The sequence below is a fragment of the Triticum aestivum genome, chromosome 2B (assembly GCF_018294505.1).
Source record: "Triticum aestivum cultivar Chinese Spring chromosome 2B, IWGSC CS RefSeq v2.1, whole genome shotgun sequence".
NCBI classification, from domain to species: Eukaryota; Viridiplantae; Streptophyta; class Magnoliopsida; order Poales; family Poaceae; genus Triticum; species Triticum aestivum.
In genome coordinates, this window is record NC_057798.1 from 743,332,507 (window position 1) to 743,341,295 (window position 8,789).

The window sequence follows — 8,789 nt, forward strand, 5'->3', positions numbered from 1 at the left end:
TCCTCCCCCCTTGGCGCGCCCTAGAGGGCCAGCCGGCCTCCCCCTTGCTCCTTTATATATGGGGGTAGGGGGACATCCTAGAACACACAAGTTGACAATTGTTTTAGCCGTGTGCGGTGCCCCCCTCCATAGTTACACACCTCGGTCATATCGTCGTAGTGCTTGATACGTCCATTTTGCATCATGCTTTTATATCAATATTTATTGCATTATGGGATGTTATTACACATTATATCTCAATACTTATGGCTATTCCCTCTTATTTTACAAGGTTTACCATGAAGAGGGGGAATGCCGACAGCTGGAATTCTGGCTGAAAAAGGAGCAAACATTGGAAACCTATTCTGCACAGCTCCAAAAGTCCTGAAACTCCACGAAACAACCTTTTGGAATTAATAAGAATTTCTGAGTGAAAGAAATACGCCAGGGGGCCCACACCCTGTCCAGGAGACAGGGGGGCGCGCCCCTATCTCCTGGCCCCCTGGTGGGCTTCCAGCGTCCATCTTCTGCTATATCATCGCTTTTACCCTGGAAAAAATCGGGGGCAAGCTTACGGGACAAAACTCCGCCGCCATGAGGCGGAACCTTGGCGGAATCAATCTAGGGCTCCGGCGGAGCTGTTCTGCCGAGGACACTTCCCTCCGGGAGGGGGAAATCATCACCAATGTCATCACCAACGATCCTCTCATCGGGAGGGGGTTAATCTCCATCAACATATTCACCATCACCATCTCCTCTCAAAACCCTAGTTCATCTCTTGTATCCAATCTTATATCAAAACCACAAATTGGTACCTGTGGGTTGCTAGTAGTGTTGATTACTCCTTTTAGTTGATGCTATTTGGTTTACTTGGTGGAAGATCATATGTTTAGATCCTTTATGCATATTATTACTCCTCTGATTATGAACATTAATATGCTTTGTGAGTAGTTACGTTTGTTCCTGAGGACATGGGTGAAGTCTTGCTATTACTAGTCATGTGAATTTGGTATTCGTTCGATATTTTGATGAGATGTATGTTGTCTTTTCCTCTAGTGGTGTTATGTGAACCTCGACTACATGCCACTTCACCATTATTTGGGCCTAGAGGAAGGCATGGGGAAGTAATAAGTAGATGATGGGTTGCTAGAGTGACAGAAGCTTAAACCCTAGTTTATGCGTTGCTTCGTTAGGGGCTGATATGGATCCATATGTTTAATTCTGTGGTTAGGTTTACCTTAATACTTATTTTGTAGTTGCCGACGCTTGAAATAGGGGTTAATCATAAGTGGGATGCTTGTCCAGGAAAGGGCAGTACCCAAGTACCAGTCCACCCACATATCAAATTATCAAAGTACCGAACGCGAATCATATGAACGTGATGAAAACTAGCTTGACGATAATTCCCATGTGTCCTCGGGAGCTCCTTTCTCATTATTAGAATGGGGCCACCTTGCTGCACTTTATTGACTTTATTTACTTGTTGCTCGTTACTATTTATCTTATCACAAAACTATCTATCACCTACAATTTCAGTGCTTGCAGAGAAAACCTTACTGAAAACCGCTTATCATTTCCTTTTGCTCCTCGTTGGGTTCGACACTCTTACTTATCGAAAGGACTACGATTGATCCCATACACTTGTGGGTCATCAAGACTCTTTTCTGGCGCCGTTGTCGGGGAGTGTAGCGCTTTTGGTGAGTGGAACTTGGTAAGGAAACATTTATATAGTGTGCTGAAATTTTCTGTTACTTGTCACTATGGAAACTAATCCTTTGAGGGGCTTGTTTGGGGTATCTTCACCCCAACCAGAAGAGCAAAGAGTTGCTCCTCAACCTACTTAACTTTATGAAAATATTCACTTTGAGATTCCTTCGGGTATGATAGAGAAACTGCTAGCTAATCCATTTGTAGGAGATGGAACATTGCATCCCGATTTACACCTTATCTTTTTGGATGAAGTTTGTGGATTATTTAGGCTTGCAGGTATTCCCGATGATGTTGTCAAAAGGAAAGTCTTCCCTTTATCTTTGAAGGGAGATGCATTGACATGGTATAGGCTATGTGATGATACGAGATCTTGGAATTATAAGCGACTGAAGTTGGAATTTCACCAGAAGTTCTATCCTATGCATCTTGTTCATCATGATCATAATTACATATATTATTTCTGGCCTCGCGAAGGAGAAAGCATCGCTCAGGCTTGGGGGAGGCTTAATTCAATGTTATATTCATGCCCCAATCATGAGCTCTCTCGGGAAATGATTATTCAGAATTTTTATGCTCGGCTTTCTCTTGATAATCACAACCTGCTCGATACTTCCTGTGCTGGTTCTTATATGCTGAAGACTATTGATTTCAAATGGGACTTATTGGAAAGAATTAAACGCAACTCTGAAGATTAGGGTTCCGACGATGGTAAGGAGTAAGGTATGACACCTAAGTTCGATTGTGTTAAATCTTTTATGGATACCGATGCTTTCTGTGGATTTAGCACTAAGTATGGACTTGACTCTGAGATAGTAGCTTCTTTCCGTGAATCTTTTGCTACTCACGTTGATGTCCCTAAAGAGAAGTGGTTTAAATATAATCCTCCTGTTGAAGTGAAAGTAGTTGCACCTATTACAGTCGAAGAAAAGACTACTACCTATAGTGATCCTATTGTTCCTACTACTTATGTTGAAAAACCTCCTTTCCCTGTTAGGATAAAGGATCATGCTAAAGCTTCGACTATTGTTCGTAAGAGTAATACTAGGACTTATACACCTCCTGAGCAAATTAATGTTGAACCTAGTATTTCTATGGTTAAAGATCTCTTGGATGAGGATTTAGATGGGCATGTTATTTCTTTCTGTGGTGAGACTGCCAATATTGCTAGACCTGATACTAAGACACGTAGACCTGTCGTAGGCATGCCTGTTATTTCTGTTAAAATAGGAGATCATTGTTATCATGGCTTATGTGATATGGGTGCTAGTGCTAGTGCGATACCTTATGATCTTATATAAAGAAATTATGCATGACATTGCACCCGTTGAATTAGAAGACATTGATGTCACTATTAAGCTTGCTAATAGGGATACCATTAAAACCTTTGGATTGTTAGAGATGTTGAAGTTTTGTGTGGGAAGGTTAAATACCCTACTGATTTCCTTGTTCTTGGTTCCCCACAAGATGATTTTTGTCCCATTATTTTTGGTAGACCCTTCTTGAATACAGCTAGTGCTAAGATTAATTGTGAAAAGAATATTGTCACTGTTGGCATAGATGGTATGTGTCATGAGTTTAATTTTGCTAAGTTTAGTAGACAACCTCGTGATAGGGAACCACCCAGTAAGGATGAGATTATTGGTCTTGCTTCCATTGCTGTTCCTCCAACTGATCCGTTAGAACAATATTGCTAGACCATGAAAACGATATGTTTATGAAGGAAAGGGAGGAAATAGATGAAGTGTTCCTTAAACAAGAACCTATGCTGAAACATAACCTTCCCGTTGAAATTCTTGGGGATCCCCCTCCACCCAAGGGTGATCCCGTGTTTGAACTCAAACCATTACCTGATAATCTTAAGTATGCTTATCTTGATGAAAACGAAATATATCCTATTATTATTAGTGCTAACCTTTCAGAGAAAGAAGAAGAAATATTATTGAAAACTCTTAAGAAGCACCGAGCAGCTATTGGATATACTCTGGATGATCTTAAGGGCATTAGTCCCACATTATGCCAACACAAAATTTCAGTGGAGAAAGATGCCAAACCAGTTAGAGATCCTCAAAGACGATTAAATCCCAAGATGAAGGAAGTGGTAAGAAAGGAGATACTAAAGCTCCTTGAGGCAGGTATCGTTTATCCTGTTGCTGATAGTGAATGGGTAAGCCCTGTCCATTGTGTTCCTAAAAAGGGAGGTATTACCGTTGTTCCTAATGATAAAGATGATTGATCCCGCAGAGAATTATTACAGGTTATACGATGGTAATTGATTTCTGTAAGTTAAATAAAGCTACTAAGAAAGATCATTACCCTTTACCTTTTATTGATCAAATGCTAGAAATACTATCCAAACACACACATTTCTGCTTTCTAGATGGTTATTTTGGTTTCTCTCAGATACCTGTGTCAGCGAAGGATCAATCTAAAACTACTTTTACTTGCCCTTTTGGTACTTTTGCTTATAGACATATGCCTTTTGGTTTTTGTAATGCACCTGCTACATTTCAAAGATGCACGATGGCTATATTCTCTGATTTTTGTGAAAAGATTTGTGAGGTATTCATGGATGACTTCTCCGTCTACGGATCCTCTTTTGATGATTGTTTGAGAAACCTTGATCGAGTTTTGCGGAGATGCGAAGACACTAGTCTCGTCTTGAATTGGGAAAAGTGTCACTTTATGGTTAATGAAGGCATTGTCTTGGGGCACAAGATCTCCAAGAGATGTATTGAAGTTGATAAAGCCAAAGTTGATGCTATTGAAAAGATGCCATGTCCCAAGGACATAAAAGGTATAATAAGTTTCCTTAGTCACACCGGTTTTTATAGGAGGTTCATTAAGGACTTTTCTAAAATCTCTAGGCCTCTGACTAATTTATTGCAAAAAGATATTCCTTTTGTCTTTGATGATGATTGTGTAGAAGCATTTGAAATACTTAAGAAAGCTTTGATCACTGCACCTATTGTTCAGCCACCTGATTGGAATTTACCTTTTGAAATTATGTGTGATGCTAGTGATTATGCTGTAGGTGTTGTTCTAGGGCAAAGAGTCGATAAGAAATTGAATGTTATCCAGTATGCTAGTAAGACTCTTGATACTGCCCAGAGAAATTATGCTACTACTGAAAAAGAGTTCTTAGCAGTTGTCTTTGCATGTGATAAGTTTAGACCTTATATTGTTGATTCCAAAGTTACTATTCACACTGATCATGCTGCTATTAAATATCTTATGGAAAAGAAGATGCTAAGCCTAGACTCATTAGATGGGTTCTCTTGCTCCAAGAATTTGACTTGCATATTATTGATAGAAAGGGAGCTGAGAACCCCGTTGCAGACAACTTGTCTAGGTTAGAGAATGTTCTTGATGACCCACTGCCTATTAATGATAGCTTTCCTGATGAACAATTAGCGGTCGTCAATGCTTCTCGTACTGCTCCTTGGTATGCTGATTATGCTAATTACATTGTTGCTAAATATATACCGCCTAGTTTCACATACCGGCAAAAGAAAAAGTTCTTTTATGATTTAAGACATTACTTCTGGGATGATCCACACCTTTATAAAGAAGGAGTAGATGGTGTTATTAGACGTTGTGTGCCTGAGCATGAACAGGAACAGATCCTACGTAAGTGTCACTCTGAATCTTATGGAGGACACCATGCTGGAGATAGAACTGCACACAAGGTACTACAATCTGGTTTTTATTGGCGTACTCTCTTCAAAGATGCTCGTAAGTTTTTCTTATCTTGTGATGAATGTCAAAGAATAGGTAACATTAGTAGACGTCAAGAAATGCCTATGAATTATTCTCTTGTTATTGAACCGTTCGATGTTTGGGGCTTTGATTATATGGGACCTTTTCCTGCCTCCAATGGTTATACACATATTTTAGTTGCTGTTGATTACGTTACTAAGTGGGTAGAAGCTATTCCAACTAGTAGTGCTGATCATAACACTTCTATTAAAATGCTTAAAGAAGTTATTTTCCGAGGTTTGGAGTCCCTAGATATCTTATGACTGATGGTGGTTCACATTTTATTCATGGTGCTTTCGGTAAGATGCTTGCTAAGTATGATGTCAATCATAGAATCACATCTCCTTATCATCCGCAGTCTAGTGGTCAAGTAGAGTTGAGCAATAGAGAGCTCAAATTAATTTTGCAAAACACTGTGAATAGATCTAGAAAGAATTGGTCCAAAAAACTTGATGATGCATTATGGGCCTATAGAACTGCATAAAAAAAATCCTATGGGTATGTCTCCTTATAAGATGGTTTATGGAAAAGCATGTCATTTACCTCTTGAACTTGAACATAAAGCATATTGGGCTATTAAAGAGCTCAATTATGACTTCAAACTTGCTGGTGAGAAGAGGTTGTTTGATATTAGCTCACTTAATGAATGGAGAACCCAGGCATATGAGAATGCCAAGCTATTCAAAGAAAAAGTCAAACGCTGGCATGATAAGAGGATACAAAAGCGTGAGTTTAACGTAGGAGATTATGTGTAATTACTCAACTCTCGTTTAAGATTTTTTGCAGGAAAACTTCTCTCAAAATGGGAAGGTCCCTACGTTATCGAGGAGGTCTATCGTTCTGGTGCTATAAAAATCAACAACTTCGAAGACACAAGTCCAAGGGTGGTAAACGGTCAAAGAATTAAACATTACATTTCAGGTAATCCTATCAATGTTGAAATTAATATTATTGAAACCGTAACCCCTAAGGAATACATAAGGGACACTTTCCAGGACGCTCCCGACTCGGAAAAGGTATAGGTATGTGGTACGGTAAGTAAAGTGACTCCAAAACAACTCCAATGGCAATTTTTATCAGTTTTGGATTATTTAAGAATTTTAGGAAGAAAGAAGTAGTCCGAAAGGGACACGAGGCTCCCACGAGAGTGGAGGGCACGCCCCCTGTCTCGTGGGCACTGATAACTCACAAGTATAGGGGATCACAACAGCTTTCGAGGGTAGATTATTCAACCCAAATTTATTGATTCGACACAAGGGGAGCCAAAGAATATTCTTGAGTATTAGCAGTTGAGTTGTCAATTCAACCACACCTGGATAACATAGTATCTGCAGCAAAGTGTTTAGTAGCAAAAGTGGTATGATAATAATGGTAACAGTAGCAACAATAAAGGTAAATGTTTTTGGTTTTTTGTAGAAGTTGTAACAGTAGCAACGGAAAAGTAAATAAGCGAAGACCAATATGTGAAAAACTCGTAGGCAATGGATCAGTGATGGATAATTATGCCGGATGCGATTCCTCATGTAATATTTATAACATAGGGTGCTATAGAACTAGCTCCAATTCATTAATGTAATGTAGGCATGTATTCCGTAAATAGTCATACGTGCTTATGGAAAAGAACTTGCATGACATCTTTTGTCCTACCCTCCCGTGGCAGCGGTGTCCTTACGAAAACTAAGGGATATTAAGGCCTCCTTTTAATAGAGAACGGGACCAAAGCATTAACACATAGTGAATACATGAACTCCTCAAACTACGGTCATCACCGAGAAGTATCCCGATTACTGTCACTTCGGGGTTGTCGGATCATAACACATAATAGGTGACTATAGACTTGCAAGATAGGATCAAGAACACACATATATTCATGAAAACATAATAGGTTCAGATCTGAAATCATGGCACTCGGGCCCTAGTGACAAGCATTAAGCATAGCAAAGTCATAGCAACATCAATCTCAGAACATAGTGGATACTAGGGATCAAACCCTAACAAAACTAACTTGATTACATGGTAAATCTCATCCAACCCATCACCGTCCAGCAAGCCTACGATGGAATTACTCACGCACGGCGGTGAGCATCATGAAATTGGTGATGGAGGATGGTTGATGATGACGACGGCGACGAATCCCCCTCTCCGGAGCCCCGAACGGACTCCAGATCAGCCCTCCCGAGAGAGATTAGGGCTTGGCGGCGGCTCCGTGTCGTGAAACGCGATGAAACTTTCTCCTTGATTTTTTTCTCCCCGAGACGGTATATATGGAGTTGGAGTTGAGGTCGGAGGAGGTCCAGGGGGCCCACGAGATAGGAGGGCGCGCCCTAGGGGGGGCGCCCCCTGTCTCGTGGACAGCCCGTGGGCCCCCTGGCCTTGATTCTTTCGCCAAAAAATTCTTATTAATTCTGAAAAGTGCCTCCGTGGATTTCCAGGACATTCCGAGAACTTTTCTTTTCTACACATAAAACAACATCATGGCAGTTCTGCTGAAAACAGCGTCAGTCCGGGTTAGTTTCATTCAAATCATGCAAGTTAGAGTCCAAAACAAGGGCAAAAGTGTTTGGAAAAGTAGATACGTTGGAGACGTATCAACTCCCCCAAGCTTAAACCTTTGCTTGTCCTCAAGCAATTCAGTTGATAAACTGAAAGTGATAAAGAAAAACTTTTACAAACTCTGTTTGCTCTTGTTGTTGTAACATGAAAAGCCAGCATTCAAGTTTCAGCAAATATTATGAACTAACCATACTAACAATAACACATAGGTCTCACAATTACTCATATCAATAACATAATCAGCTAGCGAGCCATAATAATAAAACTCGGATGACAACACTTTCTCAAAATAATCATAACATGATATAACAAAATGGCATCTCGCTAGCCCTTTCTGAGACCGCAAAACATAAATGCAGAGCACCTTTAAAGATCAAGGACTGACAAAACATTGTAATTCATGGTAAAAAAATCCAGTCAAGTCATACCCAATATAAACCAATAATAATGAATGCAAATGACAGTGTGCTCTCCAGCGGGTGCTTTTTAATAAGAAGGGTGATGACTCAACATAAAAAGTAAATAGATAGGACCTTCACATAGGGAAGCAGGGATTTGTAGAGGTGCCAGAGGTCGATTTTAAAATAGAGATTGAATAGCATTTTGAGCGGCATACTTTCGCTATCGACGCAGCAACTATGAGATGGCTGTATCTTCCATACTACATGCATTATAGGCAGTTCCCAAATAGAATGGTAAAGGTTTATACTCCCCAACCACCAACAAACATCAATCCATGGCTTGCTCGAAACAACGAGTGCCTCAAACATACAACAGCCCTGGGGGAGTTT